This window comes from Tachypleus tridentatus, chromosome 7 (genome assembly GCF_004210375.1).
Source record: "Tachypleus tridentatus isolate NWPU-2018 chromosome 7, ASM421037v1, whole genome shotgun sequence".
Classification (NCBI taxonomy): domain Eukaryota; kingdom Metazoa; phylum Arthropoda; class Merostomata; order Xiphosura; family Limulidae; genus Tachypleus; species Tachypleus tridentatus.
In genome coordinates, this window is record NC_134831.1 from 87,357,229 (window position 1) to 87,376,954 (window position 19,726).

At 33.8% G+C, this 19,726-nt stretch overlaps 2 protein-coding genes across 10 annotated transcripts in view; one reads left to right on the top strand and one right to left on the bottom strand.

The window, feature by feature from the left end:
* The window catches only part of LOC143256119 (uncharacterized), a 60,543-nt gene extending 48,128 nt beyond the window's left edge, over positions 1 to 12,415 (bottom strand). For 2 of the 9 annotated variants that reach the window (XM_076512880.1, XM_076512869.1), the window contains exons 1-4: positions 12,271 to 12,407; positions 10,786 to 10,870; positions 9,029 to 9,212; positions 7,676 to 7,775 (exon numbers count right to left, since the gene is read on the bottom strand). The gene's annotated coding sequence lies outside the window, so the exon portion shown is untranslated. Of the gene's footprint in view, positions 1 to 7,675; positions 7,776 to 9,028; positions 9,213 to 10,785; positions 10,871 to 11,770; positions 12,001 to 12,270 lie in introns of those variants that run through there. The other 7 variants (XM_076512870.1, XM_076512873.1, XM_076512872.1 and 4 more) reach the window with 7 other exon arrangements.
* LOC143256124 (exocyst complex component 6-like) overlaps positions 1 to 19,726 on the top strand; it is a 415,504-nt gene that overhangs the window by 190,323 nt on the left and 205,455 nt on the right. The window lies entirely within an intron of this gene.

Genomic DNA, 19,726 nt, shown 5'->3' on the forward strand with positions numbered 1-19,726 from the left:
CCCCGTGATTTCACCGACCTTCCCCTTGTAGTGGAACAACGCCCCCCTCGTGGTTTTAACTGTCTCTACTATCTTGGTTACTTTCAATTTTCTTTGTGTGCTTAATTTACTTTCTTCACCATTGTTTTCCGAGTCTTCTTCTGAGCTTTCATACTCAAAGCAGTCACTGCTTGAGTCTGAATCTTGCTGAGTTATTTACAAAACTTGAGCTGCAGTGAATGATGAACACCTACACGAAGCCATCTTGGAAACTTTGTTGACAACATTCTTCCCTTTTTCTGCATCCCGGAAACAATACTAATCACGTGATCAGATTCATGAATAAGTAAATATTCCAAGATAAACATCTAAGGCTTATTAAGTGGAAGCTATGCATTTGCCCTAAAGTGATGCTACCTAATGAATAAAAAAGACAATATAAAAATTTGACGATAGTCGCAAATGTCACAAAGTCGTAGGATCGACTGCAGTCGGACTTTGCAGTGAAAGAGTTAATGACTGAAGTTGGTTTTTCTGATTTTCTATTGTTATATGTTTGAATAAACATAATACATGACAGTCTCTCAAACATATACATTAATCGATAATCCACAGGTAACACACCGTTTAACAAACAGAAATTTACATAAACCGCCAACCAACATAATACGGTAGCCACTGTTAATCTCGCTCAGAGATGTCACAACAAATACCTTACTGAAATCAAAGTTGTTAACTGTTAATGTAGTGGCTTCATATCAAATACCCTAATGAAATCAAAGTTGTTAACTGTTCATTTAGCGGTGTTATAACAAATACCCTAAAGAAGCCATAGTTACAACGGTAACACGTACAATGATGAAGAAAGATACTTAAGTTATGCAAGAATAACAAATATTGTATGAAAGCAGAATACTTCAGTTATACTATGCAAGATAATCAATTATGCAACTTAAACAAATACTAAAGCATTTTACGCTGAACAGTGTTTCAAAATTTCAGTTAGCATTGGACTTTTGATACTTGTTAGCACAATGTTATTAGCAATCCCATTATGTCTTACAGATACAATTTTCTTGGCTGTGGAAATTCATTACAATTACACCTCCATGTCAAACCTGTGTTATAGTTATTAGTAACAAGTATTCAGGTTCATTCATGAAGTAAGCAACAATTAAGTATAACATTAAACCAATCTTTAAGTACAGTTTTACCAAAACATTCTCTAATTGAAATTGATACTCAAGACTCTACAATTTGATCTTTAGCTATATTTAACTGTTGTGAAATGTATCTATTGTGTGATTGGAAAAAAAAAAAACTGAGTCAGGCTAGTACAGATACTTATGTACATTTCTGTATTTTTGAACTTTACACCATCACTGACATCATTGTTAGATATGACTGGACATGCACTGGACATCAGCAGCTGAACTTATCAGAAGAAAACAAATACGACTACACATTGTAGAAAATGTAGGTGAGGAAGTGGTAATTGTTACTTCTGTTGTGGTACTTCTCCCACCACCTGTGATAAGGGATTGACTGCTTCTTTTGTAACACACCCACAGCTTAAAGAACAGGAGATACCTTGTGGTATTGTAATGGATTTGATTTGATTGAAACACAGGAAGAACGATTACTAGTAACTTGTAGTATAAGTTATTACATACTCGTGGAGAAAGTAAACTAAATATACATCCTTATGCATACATGAAGTCAGACAGATGCTTCAGATATTTTGTCACTTCTGGATTATGGTAACTAATTAAACACCCTTGAAACTGGTACAGATAGTCCTGAAGTACATTCCTATCTTGGTATCTTCTTGTGTCTGTTAACCAGTTTGAAAGATTATTAACAGATTCACTTTATTTATTTTCACCATGAAACTTCAGTTCTCTTCTTTAACTCTGTCAGAATTCGAAATATGTTCCAAAGTGATGCACTTGTTTCAAAGTTCCTGTAAAAATTAAATAAATTGAAAGACAAAGTAACTGAATAATTCTATATCCAGAGTCTAGCACATTACCCTAAAACAAAACAATCCCATCAAAGATAGGAATAATGAAATTACTGAGACTTTAAATAAAAAAAAACATAAACCATGAAGCTACGAAGCTGAATAGATAAAATGGTCCCAGAAATATCAGTTTTTGTTACAAGTTACTTTTTATTATGCTGAAAATATGTTCTGAAGCAATATGTTACTTGTAACCAGAAATTATGTTATGTAGCTACCAAATAATGCTTAATAACTAAACAACTACATATTATTTGAAATTTCATTCTTAATTAAGACTATAACTGACTTTATTAAAACCAGTATTTGAAAAACAGTCTTGTATTTGGGTATCACTTACTGCTAAGTTTAGTGCTGCTGTTATTTGTTGCCATGAGATTTTAGTCTTCTTTGACCAAAAATGCATCTACGAGATTATTTGTTTTGTACTTACAAAGAGTGTTAAACTTTAACTGTATCTTATGAGGGCTTATTACACTTGTATAATTCAAATGATCAAATAAAGGACTTAAAATGTTTTCCTTAACTTATGTAAGCAGGTACTAGTGTTACTATCAGAAAAGTTAACTGTGGCTAGTGTAAAAGAAATTGGAGTTGTGATGGGAAAGTAACATAATTTTCCTTTCCAGGATAAATTTATAAAGGCTACAAAAAAAAGTGGAACAAGTGTGCATGAATGTGTAGACAATTCTTATACACTACTTTCAAGAAGGTTCACAAAAAAAGGTGGAACAAGTGCAAACAATTTTTACAATAAAACACTGTTTCATACAAGGAAATGAAATGTGTACCTATGTTTAACCAGTTCAAACATTTTTTGAAAGGAAGAAAATACTGATGAGTGAATTATTAAAAGTCAGTTATGTGGATGAACCATGTATTTTGAAAATGGAAAAACCAGGATTAAACAGCACATTCTCTTTAAACTAAAAGCAACTGGAAACAGAGTTTATTAAATGTTTTGATTTTTAAAATATTCAAGAGAATAGTGTACAAGGGAAAAATTCAAAGAATTCAAGTCTACCGATATATTACGATAACCTCCCAACTACTCCTGAAGAGAATGATGCATCTAGAAAATTTTGTTTTCTTCATAACAAGAGTAACTTCAACAAGAAAATGAAGACAAAGAACCTGCCCCCACTAGTACAGAGGTAAGTCTACGGATTTACAATGCTAAATTAAGGATTCGATTCGTCTTGTTTGGCTCAGCAGATAGCTCAATGTGGCTTTGCTAAAAGAAAACACACATACACAAAGAACCTTCCAATAGTAAGTTGAATGAAATCTGTGTCAAGAATTTTACAGGAGGAAGAATGTAAAGCTGTACACAAAGTAATTCTATTTTATTATTGGTAAGTCATCTAATTATTAGATTCAAAGAGGTCTGGGAACTAGAAGGTTACAGAATAAGGATGTAAAGTTGTTTTTTACCAAAACACAGTTTTACTTATCCATAGAAAACAAAACAAAAACAACAACAATAAAAAAAACATGTAATTCACCACCTAATGTCAATAATAATAAACTTAGAGAATGTGATGAAATGTGGTATTTTACCAGTTTTCTATTGAGTAACTGGCAGAATAACAGGAGGTTCACCAGGAAATGTACTGTAGAGCAAAATTCTAAATTCTCTGACCTTGACTGAAGTTGAAGCAAAGAGAGAGATTGGTTTCAAGTAAAATCTTTATCTCAAACATTCATTAAACAGTCAAAGACAATAACAAGTGTATCACTTAGGTGCCTTTACTGGAAAGCTTAAATATCAATTATATTTGTAGCAAAATATAATCATATCTGTGATCATTACTGATGGTACAGACTAAAAAAAACAAACAACAATTGCCTTTCTTTTTAGGGTTAACATTACTGTATAAAAGTACAACATGAATACCAATACAAAGGAACACCTTTATACATAAACTATATTAATAAATATAATCAAACATCAAGTACACCCTCTACATTCCTACACTCAATTACACAACCACCTTCAAACATGTGGTCATCTGTCGGTCAGTTACCTCTTTCTTTCTTTATGAACCTGACAGAGACAGAAGAAGGTCAAAACGTTGTTTGCCCCTCTACATAAAAATTTTCTCAACCCATACCAGCCGTTTTAAATATATAAAAATACATCATGTTTTACTTGAAAGGAATTTTTCCTAAAAACAACCAAGCTGATTGTTGTCTTAAATTAAAACTACACAAATAACATATTGAAAAAGTTTTAAAATGTATATTAAACAAGGATGTAGGAAATGTTTCAACACCCAGACAAACAGTAAGTTTTAGCGTTATTAACTGAAGACAGGGCCCAACATGGCCAGGTGGGTTAAGGCGTTCGACTTGTAACCTGAGGGTCGCAGGTTTGAATCCCAGTTGCACCAAATATGCTCACCCTCTCAGCTATGGGAGCAGTATAAAGTGATGGTCAATCCCACTATTCTTCGGTAAAAGAGTAGCCCAATAGTTTGCAGTGGGTGGTGATGACTAGCTGCCTTCCCTCTAGTCTTATACTGCTAAATTAGGGACGGCTAGCACAGGTAGTCCTTGAGTAGCTTTGTGCGAAATTCAAAACAGACAAATTGAAGACAGAACAGAATGACAGAAAGTTGCAGGCCTGTTACCTTAAGTATAAATATGTAAGTTTCAATACTTCATAAAAAAAAAAAGACAAAAATGATCTTGAATGTCATTTTCATTATCTTAATGATTTTCACGAGTTCAGTATTTATTAACAAAAGAAGTTGCATTGTTTTATCTTAAGAATATGACACTTAGAAAATCTACAGAAATATTCTGTTACTTCATGCACTTGACTACTGTTAATGTAAATTATTAAAGCTTATTTACTTTCAGTGAAGTTTCCTTGCTGTTATGTTTTTAGATCTGTAGAAAACAAATGTGGTATGTATAAGTTAACAACAGTATAGAGGACAACACAAGGAGTACCAAATAACAACAAATGCTGACTTACAATATCTGTTAGAAAGGTCATCTCTTACTATGTACTGATTTATGAGACTGGAACTTCTTTCTAACATCTGTAGCTTTGTCAATATTCTGTAAACAGATCAAAATCTTATGTTATCTAGATTCTAATCTCTTAATGCAAAGGACCTGTCATTAAACGTAACAATACAGAAATACCTAAATTATAAAAACAATAAACAAAGTCCCTTCCTTGTGGACATGACATGGAGAAAAAGCTACACAAGAGAAATAAAGTAATTTATTTGACAAAAATTTGATGATAAGTCCATTAACTTCTTTATAAAGTACTTGTGTTGATATAAACTTGATTATAAATCCATTAACTTCTTTATAAAGTACTTGTGTTGATATAAACTTGATTATAAATCCATTAACTTCTTTATAGAGTACTTATGTTGATAGAAACTTGATTATAAATCCACTAACTTCTTTATAAAGTACTTGTGTTGATAGAAACTTGATTATAAATCCACTAACTTAAAGTTTATAAAGTATTAAATTTGATTATAAATCCATTAACTTCTTTATAGAGTACTTATGTTGATAGAAACTTGATTATGAATCCATAAACTTCTTTATAAAGTATATGTATTGAGATAAACTTGATGATAATTCCACTAACTTATTTATAAAGTATCTGTATTGATATAAACTTGATTATAAATCCATTAACTTCTTTATAAAGTACCTGTGTTGGTAAATTCTTGATAAATCCATTAACTTGTTTATAAAGTACTTGTGTTGGTAAAATCTTGATAAATCTCTTAACTTTATCTACTATCCTGAAGTCTACAGGTAAAATGTCCATCTGAGCAGTCACTAGAAGAAGCTGATGGGTATGGTTAGCAAACTTAAGTTTGGAAGGAGCTAAAAGAAGCCAATAATCCATATAATGGCTCAATCACAACTCCAAAGCATGAAGATAGTGAATAAAAGTTCTGACCTCCTGACAAAAAACATAAGGGGCAGAAGCAAGCTTGAAGAGAAGGGAACAAAACACCATGTGATGGACGAACTGAAGATACTGATGAGACCATGGGGATATAGGGATGTGGAGATAAACACTAGTGACATCAATATCTGTCATTCATAAGCCCAGAGAAAATGCCCACTGTCAGGTAAGAAACAGTAAAATTGGACAGTTGAACAAAGTAACTGAGGAAAGACGAATTGATGATAGGCTTCCAGTCCTGGTTTTCTTAAGAACAACAAAGAGTCTTGAATAAAACTAGGTGAAAGATATATAACAGATTCAATGTCCTGCTGAGATAATAGTTTCTGAACCACCTCCAACAGACACTGGCTGGTCATGAGATTCCAATATGGAGGAAAGAAAATGGGTATAGGAGACACTGGAGGAAGGAAAAAATGGGATTATGAATCCTTCCAATAAAAGTTGAAGACCTTAATGTTCCATGTTGAAAGGATGCCAGTAATGAAGAAAATTGGTAAGCCAAGCTCTCACCAGATTAGAATCCACCAGGTGATGTGATGTGCATTGTCAATGAATACGATGAGATGAGGACCTCAAGGAGAAGGAACAAGTAAGAGTTGGGAAAAAGTGGGAGGAGAAATGGTAATAGGTGCTGTACTTGGCTCTGACTGAGACATAACAGACTGTTGTTGTACTGCTGCAGTTCATGATTCAAAAAGACTCAGAGATTGTGTCCAGTATGTATTACCACAGAAGTGGGCCATATGTAAACACCTAAGATAAGATGATGGTAAACATGTATGAGTTAAGGTTGCATCACAGTCTAGACGGTCCCAACAACAGAGAAACTACGTATGCAGAGATAGAGCCAAAGACAAGAAATAAGCCAACATAGAATAAAGAAGGGACAGGATATCCCCCCAAAATCCCTCAGGGTTTTGATGAAAAGCTTAAGAGAGGATATGGGTGGTTGAGAGATAATGTAAAAAAGTTGTGAAGGTAGAACAAAGGCAGGAAAGTTGGGCATGTGTAAATTAATAAAACAATCTGTACTGAATTGTGAAACATACTGAAACAAATGTTCTTTGTAAAGAACAAATTTTATTTCATACAAAGTACAAACAATTAACAAATATATCAGAATATACACTATAAATTAGGTGTATATCATCTCTGTAATTCATTAACTAAATAATATTACAAATGGAAGCATGATTAAAAACTGGCTGATAGCATAGTAAGCAATACTGTTAAGATTAAAAAAGAATCAAATTTTGATGTACTGTACCACTTGAAAAAGCAGTAAGAAAACTAGATTTAAAACAAGTTGTTCCTATGCCAACACAGTTGAATAAGAATATGGACATCTAATTTATAAAAAAAAAATATGGCATTAATGCAACATGTTTTCCTGTGTGTTGTGTATGTTTTTTAAGTATAACAAGATCATATGGGCTTTTTATAGAAATATTTCTTTGCACAATATTTTAACATTATATCTCTGTCTGCTTAATACATGCATACTTTACATAATAATTTCTGTTGTTTAAATGGGTTTATGCTGTATTTATGTGTGTGTGTATATGTTTATATTCTCTCTGAATTCTACACGCTATATGTTACTGTAGTCACTATATGCTACTGTCTTATTAGTAAAGAAAACAAACATTAATGGACTAAAAAGTCTACAATAACAAACAGATATTCTGATACATGAACATAGCAATAAGGGTGTTTACCTCTTCTGGTTTAAACCACTGAGATAACAAAAACAATAAATGTTCCGCTACAAGAAGTAGAGCAAAAAAAAGTCCTCCAACTGCACCAATTTGTCGATACCTGTGGAAGAGGGAAGAAATAATAGTTTTTATACCAATGTAAACTTAACGTCAGATAACAATAAAATAGAATCACTTTTTTTCTATGATATAAAACCTTATAGGCTAATACTAGTAAAAATTGGTCCTTAACTTGTGTAAATATACATTACTTGGTGTGTTTTGATACAAAATAGTTGAAATCAACTTAATTATAAAAACAACAACATTTAACCTACATAGTAAACTAATAAATACATTTCATACCATTCTAACCAACAATATCTTTTTCAGTATCATGATAATTTTGGAAACTATCCAAATAACAAGACATGGGATTCTTATTCCCCTTTATTATTATACTGGAACATGAGTTGCTTCTAACTGTTTACTATCCAACTGGTACATGAGTTGCTTGTAACTGTTTACTATCCAACTGGTACATGATTTGCTTGTAACTGTTTACTATCCAACTGGTACATGAGTTGCTTTTAACTGTTTACTATTCAACTGGAACATGAACTGTTTGTGTAACTGTTTACTAACTGTTGTTTGGGTAACTATTCAACTGGAACACGAGATGTTTGTGTGTAACTGTTTACTATTCAACTGGTACATGAGCTGAGCTGAGCTGCTTGTAATTACTTACTATTCAACTGGTACATGAGCTGCTTGTCATTGTTACTATTCAACTGGTTATATTCAACTGGTACATGAGCTGCTCGTTATTATTAGTATTCAACTGGTGCATGAACTGCTCGTTATTATTTACTATTCAACTGGTACATGAACTGTTTGTAACTCTCTATTTATTTAATCATAAGATGAGAAAATATGAATAGAATGTGCTCTGATGAATCACTTATTTCACACCTCTTCAACAATAATGACTGACTAGTGACAAAACAGAAGGTGTTAGGACTTTACTTTTAAAGGAACCAATACCTAAAATTGTGCACAGTCGAATACAGTATGAAACTTACAATTTATTTACTTGGTAGTTTTCCAATAGCCATAACCAGTACTGTAGTAATGTTCAGTATGATAAATATGGGAAGGTATTTTTATTCAAATAGTATCACATTGCTTTGTACAAATAACAATAGTGTAAGCACAGAGGAAGGTGATTGTATGATGCTAAAGGTACTGAAAAATGTTCAGTATAATTCATAAAAAGTATTTGACATGTTTATTTATTATATTTTCAAGCTGGATAAGTCTTAGCTGCAATCTCTAGAAATATGAAGAACAGTTTCTATAAGAAGGAGCATGTACCAGCTAAGTTTAGTACCAAGACTGTGCACAGGGTATTGTATGATTTTGTTGTACACTACTTCAGTACGAGATGCAATATCCTTCCACTGGTATGCTTCTTTACTTTTCTGATGAGCGACCCATGGAGGTACAACTTTTCCAACTTTTCGATCATGTATAGCTTGGTTAAGACCTGCCACGTTACCTAATTTACAGAAAACAAATTTTAAAGTTAAGATACTCAACTAGGCTACAACAATCTCTAGTTCAGATGTAACTTTAGGCTTAGTTGTACAAAACAACACTGATGTGAAATATACAATGTTTCATTTTAATAATATAATACTGATTTATTCTTAAAGCTTGCTCTATCCTCTCAAACTTTATTTGGAGTATTATGTTACAGTATGAAAGGGTAAAAAGTTTTTGTTGAAAAAAATGAATTTTTGTATTGCTGTTAGGCCTTCGTATTAAGCCTTGTTTCCACTAGTTCATATTAGCTTAAGTGACTGCTTGAATTGGTAAAGAAAATTGCTAAAAAAATATTTAAAAAACAGTGAATATAAACAGGATTTAAAATTATTACATGTATCAAATGAAACTTTTAGGTTTAAAATCTTCAAAAAATTGGTTTGTTTAAAACTTGAGTTATTTTATTGTATTCCAGTGATAGAAAACTGTGAAGCTGTGTATATTAATTTTGAAATTAAGGACAACAATATAGTTTTGTAAAATAGTATAGGAAAATTTTAAGACAGTGTAAGAGGACAAAAAACAGAAAATAAAATGTATCACAACAAATATTTTCCATATTTCAAAGCTATAAGTTCATATAAATATCACATACACAAAACATTTTCTTCGCAGATGCTACCTGTGGAAAGAAATTCTGCAGTTTCAAACCACTTCATCCAATGGCTTTCTTTTTTAAACAATTCAATGTAACAAACCACACAATGGTTGCACAGGTTTGATGTACCTGGGTATTACATAGTTAAATATAACTTTGAGGTAATCTAGCAATCTGTATTTCAGTTTGGCCTAATAAGATGTGTAGAACCAAATGTTTTTACAATGTAAGTTCACTAATGTTGGCCACTCATTTTGATTTTCAAAATTTTAGATTTTCAAAATTTTCCATATGTATAGATACAGATGTACTAGTCAAGTATTTTCCAATATGTATAGATACAGATGTACGAGTAAAGTATTTTCCAAACTTTTGTCATCACTCTTTATGCACGAAACATGATTTCACGTGCCACCATTTTTTTTAGATAAGGGAAAGTTATGTGATTAGATATAATTCACAGATACATATTAAAACATTATATGTATTGTAGTAATTAATTATTATTTTCATTAATAAAAAAATATCTAAACACTTAACTATGCATTATTGTGCCCCATCACAGTTAATTTATGCCTCCCTGAGATGAGGGTGGAGTGCCCCACGCTACGCGAAATATTGTACTAGCTGATATGGATGCTATGAAAATGAAACAGACAGTATAGTTTGTTCACCACATGTTTAGTTTTTATGACTCTTTAGTGCTGCAGGGCAAAATAAGTAATGGATTTCATGGAAAGTTAGTTTATCTTGCACCCTTTATTTACAGAAATGTTAAGGTGTTTTTGGGCACCTATTCTAAACCACCAAACACTCATGCTAACCTTTCATACTTACTCAGTTTTCTAGAGGTTAACGATCATTTTGTATTATCTGATTTACTTCCGAATACAAATGCTAATTATGAGTGAGAAAAACAATTACTTACTAGCTACACTAGGTTCTGTCAACCACACCAGGTCTGGTGGTAAAACCTCAGGTTCTCCCCCACTTTAGTACTTACAACCTGCAAACTAGACACAAAACTAGATAATAATCAGTGATGTCGAGAAACCCACTTGTTGAGAAATTTATATGCAAAAACGGCTCGTTTGGGTTGAGAAAATATTTTACATAGAAGAGCGAACAACGTTCGCATATATCGTTTCTTTTGCATATAAAAAACTTTGTTTGGTTTCAGTTTTAAGTGTAAAATGTGTTTGGATTTTGTATTAAGTGTAAAACGTTGTTTGGTTTTAGTTTCTGGTGTAAAACGTTGGTTTGTTATAGTTTTAAGGGTAAAAAGTTGTTTGGTTGTAGTTTTACGTGTAAAAAGGTGTTTAGTTTTAGTTTTTAGTGTAAAACGTTGTTTGGTTTTAGTTTTAAGTGTATAAAGGTGTTTGGTTTTAGTTTTATGGGTAAAAAAGTTTGGTGAGCAGACACAGATAGTCCGTTTTGAAGTTACACAACCCCTTCCAAACATGTGGTCAGCTTCCGGTCAGTTATCTCTTTCTTTGTGAACCTGACGATGACCAAAGAAGGTCGAAACGTTGTTCGCTCTTCTATATAAAATATTTTCTCAACCAGGCTATTAGCCCACATATAGAATCTAAACTTGTTTTCAAGCATTGTAAGTCCGCAGACATACCACCGTGCTACTGGGAAGACTGGTTTCCTCAATGAACAAGTCTAGTATGATAAACTATGCCACAAGAAGCAACCAAAACGCTTGTGAATTTTTGTTCCAAACAAATTGATGTCAAAGAATCATTTTACATGTACTGGAGTGTATTGCATGATAACAGTGGAGTCATAAATTAATTATAAAACACGAAGTACAAGTTCATGACAGGAATAAGAAACTTTCTTCCACTTTCACCATTATACTTAACTAAATGTTTTCAAACGAAAGTTACTGGCTCATATCAACTTACTTTAGTTGAAAAGAAAATCTCTATAAGGTCCGGCATGGCCAGGTGGGTTAAGGCGTTCGACTCGTAAACCACGGGTTCGAATCCCCGTCGCACCAAATATACTAACCCTTACAGCCGTGTGGGCGTTATAAAGTGACAGTCAATCCCGCTATTCGTTGGTAAAAGAGTAACCCAAGAGTTGGTGGTGGATGGTGATGGCTAGCTGCCTTCCCTCTACTCTTACACTGCAGAATTACGGACGGCTAGCGCAGGTAGCCCTCGAATAGCTTTGCGCAAAATTTATAAACAAACAAAACTTCTACGTCCTTCAATTCACGTTTTGTTGAAACAAATAAGTAGAAGAAAATGAGAAAAAAAAATAAAAATACAAAATCCCATGTATGGTATTATACCCAGACGTATTATATGACACTAGAGGAGTTACTTAACATTAAGAAAATCATTTGTTTTAAACATTTATGCCAGGCCAGACCATGAGATTAATAAACCTGATAACAAACCTCACTCGTGTATCACCTGTTGTGGTGGACACAGAAGACCAGATTTCCTACCCTTGTGATAACGTTTGTCCATAGTTCTTGTCTATTCGACAGTCTCTCTCGCACCTTCTAAGCCTGATATATATACACCTACCCCACAGAAGAGCTTCGTGATGTGTTTACTGGCGCCGCCTACCTGCAGCTGAGGGAATTCGTTCCAAATCTGTATTCTCAACAACACGATTGTTTAAAATAGTTTCTATATAATGGTGCTTATGGACATTTTTGCTTGTATATTGTTGCTGTATTTTTGAAAATATGAGAGTCAAAATTCTTATTTAAAAACATGAAAAGCTACTCAGAACTAAATGTTATTCGCTCCATGGGGAATCGAATTTTGGAACGTAGTGTTGTAAGTCCGGACACTTACTGCCAATTCACCGCAGTGATCATAGAAAGAACATCTATGGTACTTAAATAAGGTACCTGTGCAGTTATGATTCTGACCAAAAAGATGGTTTAAGGTTTCTAATATCAAACAGTTTCCTTTCTGACGGAACAATTTTAAACCGATTTCTCTGACATTTCAACTGCTTTTAATCGTTGTTCGATATTTAAAGACACGTATGAACAAACCTACAGAGGGTCAAACACATTATACTAAAACGAGTTTCACACCTCAGAGTTAAACTTTAGAAATTATATCACAAACAATTCTAGTTCAGTCCCTAAAGGGGCACTTGGCATATTGTCCATTGTGATGATTCACTCCTAACTACAACTAGGCTCCAAGACCTTTATTGTGAGGTGCATATCAACAATACAATAAAAAATACTTTGGCGTGGAGGTCGCACCAACTAAAACGAGAAATCTATAACCCAGAAATTCATGTTAACACGATAATATATTATAGTGGTATTATTATTGTTACTATTGTAGGACTTTCTTTGATCTACGTGTTTTAGAACATCAGGAATATATATATATATTTGTGTTTACAATTAATGTTATACATAGTCTATTTTAAATCACTTTGCACGAAATTTCGTTTTGGATGAAATACTGTCTGCTGTGTCTACTGTGGGGATTAGGATTCCGGATTTTAGCGTTGTAGTACAAAATCTTACCGCTATTCTACCAGCACAAATAGTGTGCTGCATGTTGTGCTTGTTAACAAAATACTCGAAGAAACATTTGTATAATTTATATTATTAAGAATTTTCCTTGTTCTCTTTACTTAAATTTAACGTTTAGGTTTTAAGAATGATTTTATAGTGAAGTTAGTTCATAGCGTTGACACTAGGGCATGTCTTTTATATATTACCCCAAATACAAAAGTTCCAATCTAGTCAAACTGTGCGCAGCCTGGTGGTTAGCGTGCTAGACTAAGAATTGAATAGGATAATATCGTAGATATGATTTCCATAAACACGCTCTACACTTTCGGCTGCTTTATAAAAGCAACAATCTATTACACCATTGGATTTAAAACCTGCTCTTCCCAGTTGCTTCACGCACGCGCGAATAAAGTGTCATCCGGGTCGAAAATTCGATTTCAGTTTGCAACCATTGAATTTTTTCTTTACATTACCACTTGACTGAACTAAACGATTTTTTTAAAGGAATGATATTCCAAATGCTCTTTTAATGTTACTCAAAGAAACACCAAACCTTCAATCAGTGAAAAATTTAGAAATATACCGCGTGGTGCGTGGACTTAGAATCCAAGCAGAGGTATAATTTTGGTGGCTATGAAATACTAAATACAAAATAACCAAAGAACTGTGTTAAATTCACAAGTGTTAAATCAAAATCATGCACTAAATTTTTTTTGCTACATAGTTATCAGTAGATAACACATAATTTATCTGCTTTTTTATTTATTGAAAATGTTTGTGCAACACTACATAAGGGTTCATATAGTCGTTCTCTATATTGGACTGAGAGACTAAAGGGAAATTAGCTAACCAACAGCACCCACTGCTAACTCCTGGGCCACTCTTGTCTGTCCGATAATCGAGATTTGACCGTCACTGTCTTTGAAATGTATCCTTACGCTATAGAAGTACTATTTTCTATACTCCACCTGGAAAGCATTGTTCACGTTCGTTTTGAATTTCGCGCAAAGCTACTCGGGGGCTATCTGCGCTCGCCGTCCCTAATTTTGCAGTGTAATACTAGAGGAAAGGCAGCTAGTCATCACCACCCACCGCCAACTCTTGGGCTAGTCTTTTACCAACGAATAGTGGGATTGACCGTAACATTATAACGCCCCCACGGCTGAAACGGCGAGCATGTTTGGTGCGACTGGGATTCAAATCCGCGACCCTCGGATTACGGGTCGAACGCCTTAACACACTTGGCCATGCCGGGCTAACATTGCTTACTCTGTTTAAATGTTTTAGAAAAAAAAATCCTTTCTTTGTCGGGAGAGAAATGAAAACGATATTATAATCACATAACCTCGGAAGGTTTTTTCGTGATGCATATGAATATTTGTGAAAAATTAAAATAACTTGAACATATTTATTTGTTTAATTACCTGAATCTGACTGATACTTATTGATTTGAGTGTTTGTTGTTACACAATGGGATCTCTGTACGATGCCCATCACGTGTATCGAAAGTTGATTTTGAGCGTTATTAATACACATTTAGCACAAAATGTTTTTTTATTCCGTATGTTAATTATCAATAACTTCCGATCAGAAGTTTGCGTCCTCTGGTGGGACAGAAGTAAGTCTGCGGAATTAAAAGGGAAGTTCGATAGACCAATGTGGCTTTGATGGGAGAAACACACCTACAGACGTTTGTGTGGCGCCATCTGTTTTAATTTCTTTGTACTCTTTCGATAGAATATGCATAATATACTGATGCATGCACTGATTTATGGAGTATGCTAAACTTGGATAAGATTTTTAAAGTGACGCATTAGGATGAAATATAGGGAAATGCTTTAGAAAGGTCAGTTTAGTTGTTGCTTTACTGATCTAAAAACTTTACTTCACTCTGTGAGTGCTTTTGTTGAAATAAGAAACGAAAGACGAAAACGAACCATTTGAAACAGAAAAATCTAACTTTCATTCAGATGAGAGATAATAAAATGCTAACGTTTGCTCTTGGAATGGGTGAGGAAGTCGTGTTCTTTCCTTATGTTTACCCTGCCGAGACGGTCGGTACTCGATCAACAAACGAAACGGTGAGAAATGGAACTCGTCAAAAGATAAAGAAACCAACTGTAAATGTTTCCTGACATTTATCTACTGCTTCCATACAAAAAACACACCAAAAACGCAGCATCCAGTTTCCTTGCTTTTAATAAAGCTCCTTTATGGATTGCATTCAGAAATGCTAACACATTTCACGTCTCTTATACATCTAATTAACTGCACGAGAAAAACCAGTTACTTTGTCCATGGTATATATATTATTAGACTGAAAGCACGGTGTGGCTGAATAGGTTTTGGTTTCTATTTTTGGTCTGTTTTTCAAGAAAAACGATCACCGAACTTTCACTTCCAGTGAGAGGCCTCGTTTTCAAATTATTCCGTTTGGTGTGTCCTCAGCTAGAAATGGGTGATAGAAACTGTGTCAACAGCAACACAGAGAATAGGTTGAAGACTCAGTGTCTACCTTGAGTCTTAAAGTTAACGGTGTAAGTCAGTGTTCTACGTAGAATAAACAATACAAATCTGTTTTAATTATTTACACCACTGTTAATTACTTACTATCCATACAGTTTATTTATATATTTAAAATCCTTGATACATCTGCAGCTTTTCTACAAGATAAATTAAGCCTGTGTTTTGGTCGTACAAACGAATAATGTCCCACGCTAGTACAGCGGTAAGTCTAAAGATTTACAACGCTAAAAATCAGGGGTTCGATTCCCCTTGGTGGACTCAGCAGATGTCGAAGAAAGAAAATTGAAAAAAATAAACACCACTTGGTGTTGGTCAATCTATTTGGAGCAGAATAAACACTTTATATGAACAAGCACTGAGCACCATTCCTTAGCCACTATTATTTCATAGAAAGCTTGTACGCCTAAAAAACACGATATATTTTATTATATTTCATGTTTATATATCTATGTTGTAGTAAACAGTAACATTATCAGTGAAATGAAAGACATTATTTAAACCTAATTTGCTTTCTCGAAAGTTTTGACTGCCAAGGTCGGATCCTCGACGTGGTGCTACTTTTGACAGCGCTAATAGAAGAAACGAAACAATTCCACGCATGAAGCTTGGAATGAAAGATAAATATATATAAGGATTAATACAGCTGTTACCGGCTGAGATGATGCCACTGTTTTCTTGTCGAAGACTTTTGGATTTCCAAAGGCCATCACCATCTCTTGGATGGTGCACGGCAAATTGGTAATCATAATGGCAACAAATGTGGCCGTAGCCATCATAAGTGTCTTCACCTTTGCACGAGGAAGGGTCGACGCTGTATGTTGGCAATTTCTCATTACTGATGGTTGTCGCCTTATGTCTAGTAAAATTCGTGAGTACAAGACCACCAAAAGACTACATGAGATGGTGAATACAGTCAGAAACACAACATCCAGGTACAGCTGGCGATGTGACCTTGGATACTTCTGGGTGTAAAAGATAGAGCCACATAAATACTGATTTATACTTGAAGTACTGAATGAAATAAAGTGACCACCCACGCTCCCAAGGAAAGTTTCCATGAAGAAATGTGCGGGTTTAAGGCGTGGTCAAGCGTGTTAAGGCGTGCGACTCGTAATCTGAGGTTCGCATCCCCGCTGCGCCAAACATGCTCACCCTTTCAGCCGTGGGGGCTTATAATGTGACGGTAAATCCCACTATTCGTTGGTAAAAGAGAAGCCCAAGAGTTGGCGGTGGGTGGTGATGACTAGTTGTTTTCCCTCTAGTCTTACACTACTAAATTAGAGACGGCTAGCGCAGATAGCCCTTGAGTAGCTTTGTGCGAAATTCACAAATCAAACGATCCAGGGTTATACCAACCAACATGTAAGTAAACGAAACTAAAGTACTCTGAATGAACAGCGAAAGAATCTCCGTTCTACCCGTAACTTTCCATATTATCTGTGACGTCACTGTCACCTAGGTAACTAGCAGGTCAGCTACAGAAACGTTGAGAAACAGGGTTCTAGGTTTTGAGCGACGAAGTCGGTGAGAGATACGAAGTTCCCAACAAACCACAACGTTTCTGGAAAAATAAAATGATTATCGTTACTGTAGCGCAACGATAACAACACGAATCGTTCGATAATAATCAAATCCACGAAACGTCCTTAATATTATCAATGTACGTTAAGTTAGAAGCGGTCAGTTTAAGATGAGAAAGGTTCGCCATGATGTACAACACACTTACAGCTTCGCACTTACCGGTAAAACTACGTCACTAACAACATTTTTCGTTGCTTAACGAAACGTTCTTATGGCAACCTCACCGTTTTTTCAGGTTTGTCTTGACGCCCCACGCACTTTAGGTTAAGAAAATAAATATAATTTAACGATAAATAAATTCTCAACTCAAGAATGGAATTTGGGGATTGATACAGTGACGACGAAACCAAACGTCTCTTACTATGTTACAGTTCAAATAAAGTTTTAAGACATTTTCACCCGTTAACGTTGGGTTGATAAAAATAATAAAACTGTATCATTTTAGTTCTAGTGTTGTTGTGGTTGTGCATTTATCTGAACAACTGGATTTAAAAATTCACCTAATATATAATATTCTGAAAAAAAAGAAGCCATAGAGAGAATATATTATTGTATATATTAAGAAATATAAATAAAGTTTTAAATAATGGAAAATATTTAAAATAAAAGTAAGAAACTAAAGGTTATTTAACAAACAACAAACCCGATTTCTATATAGACAAACTTCTGAATAAATTACCTATATATTATGCTTCTAGGAGAAGAGTTAAAATTGTTGAAGTCTCGTAAAAATATCTCCACTAACGCAGCGTTATGCCAAAAGACTTATAACGCTAGAATCCTGGTTTCGATACTCGTGGTGGGCAGAGCACTAATAGCCCATTGTGTAGCTTTCTGTGTATTTACAAACAAACAAACATGTCTTGTAAAAGATGTCGAAAATATAATTTGCCTCCTTTAGCCAATCAAAATATCTGTCGTAAAATAAAGAAATATAATTTGCTTCCTTTAGCCAGTCAAAATATCTGTCGTAATATCAAGAAACATAATTGCTTCCTTTAGCCAATCAAAATATGTTGTCGTAATATTAAATATCAAGAAATATAATGCGCCTCTTTTTTGCCAATCAAAATATGTGTTGTAATAAACTATTTAATTCTATGTTGTACTTCATTTCACAAGTCACAATGGTAGTAACTTAAACAATTATTCAGCGCTGTTGTAATTTTTATAAGCTAATTTCATCAAGTATTCATATCAATCAATTAATTACATGTTTATATATTTAGCACTATGTAAATTAAATAAACATACATATCACATTACAAAGTGTACTGATTTATTGTACCAATTGAGCTTTTCACCTAGATGAGTTTTGGCAACAATTTGAACCGATCACGAACTAAATTAACATATAACATTGATAAATACATGCTTTACAGAATTATACAATAGTATCAATTCCGATTTCACAATATTTTACTTTTACAAACTTAAGCTGTAATGCTTTTGAAAAGTTCCAGACTTTTTAAAACATGAATTAAAGAGGCTGTTACATTGAATATTATAAATATATTTTGTTACAACTTGTTCAACACACGTGTCTAAACGTCACTAAAACACGGAACAGAAATACGTTTTGGTTTTATATATGGTAATATTAATACAGAAGCATACACACACACACACACGTATATATGTATTTACATTTATACAACTTGATGTCTAAAATATGTCGAAAACAAGTCACAGATACGATTAGACAATATGTCAATTACAATACATAAACCAATAAACAGTTTGAAGCTAATGGTAGTAAAGCGGTCAATACAATAATAAAAATTACACTGTGAAGAGCTTACGGAGACTTTAGACATATCAGTGACAAAATCCAGGAAACTATTATGAAAGATACAGCAAATAGAAACTACGTTTGAAATCCCCGATTTTCTGTCATTTCTGATAACAAAAAAGTATACGGTTTAGCGAGTCAGGATTATATTGGTAGCTGAAAGCTTTTAATGGGCGTAAAATAATCAGACTAGCTTGTCGAAGTAACGTTATGAAATCGAACAAAGTAGGTTGTTGCTGAAAAGTAAAGTGTATATCGATTAGGCAAAATACGTTATTCGACATATAATGAAAACAGTACATTATTCAATGTGTAAAACACATACAATTAAATGGTACGGGAAGAAGTGCCCTTAGCAGAATTCCAAGAATCAAGAAGTCTCCTAAACAGTATTCCAGAAATGTAAAAGTATCTTAAATAGTATTCCAAGAGTAAAGTATCTTAAATAGTATTCCACGA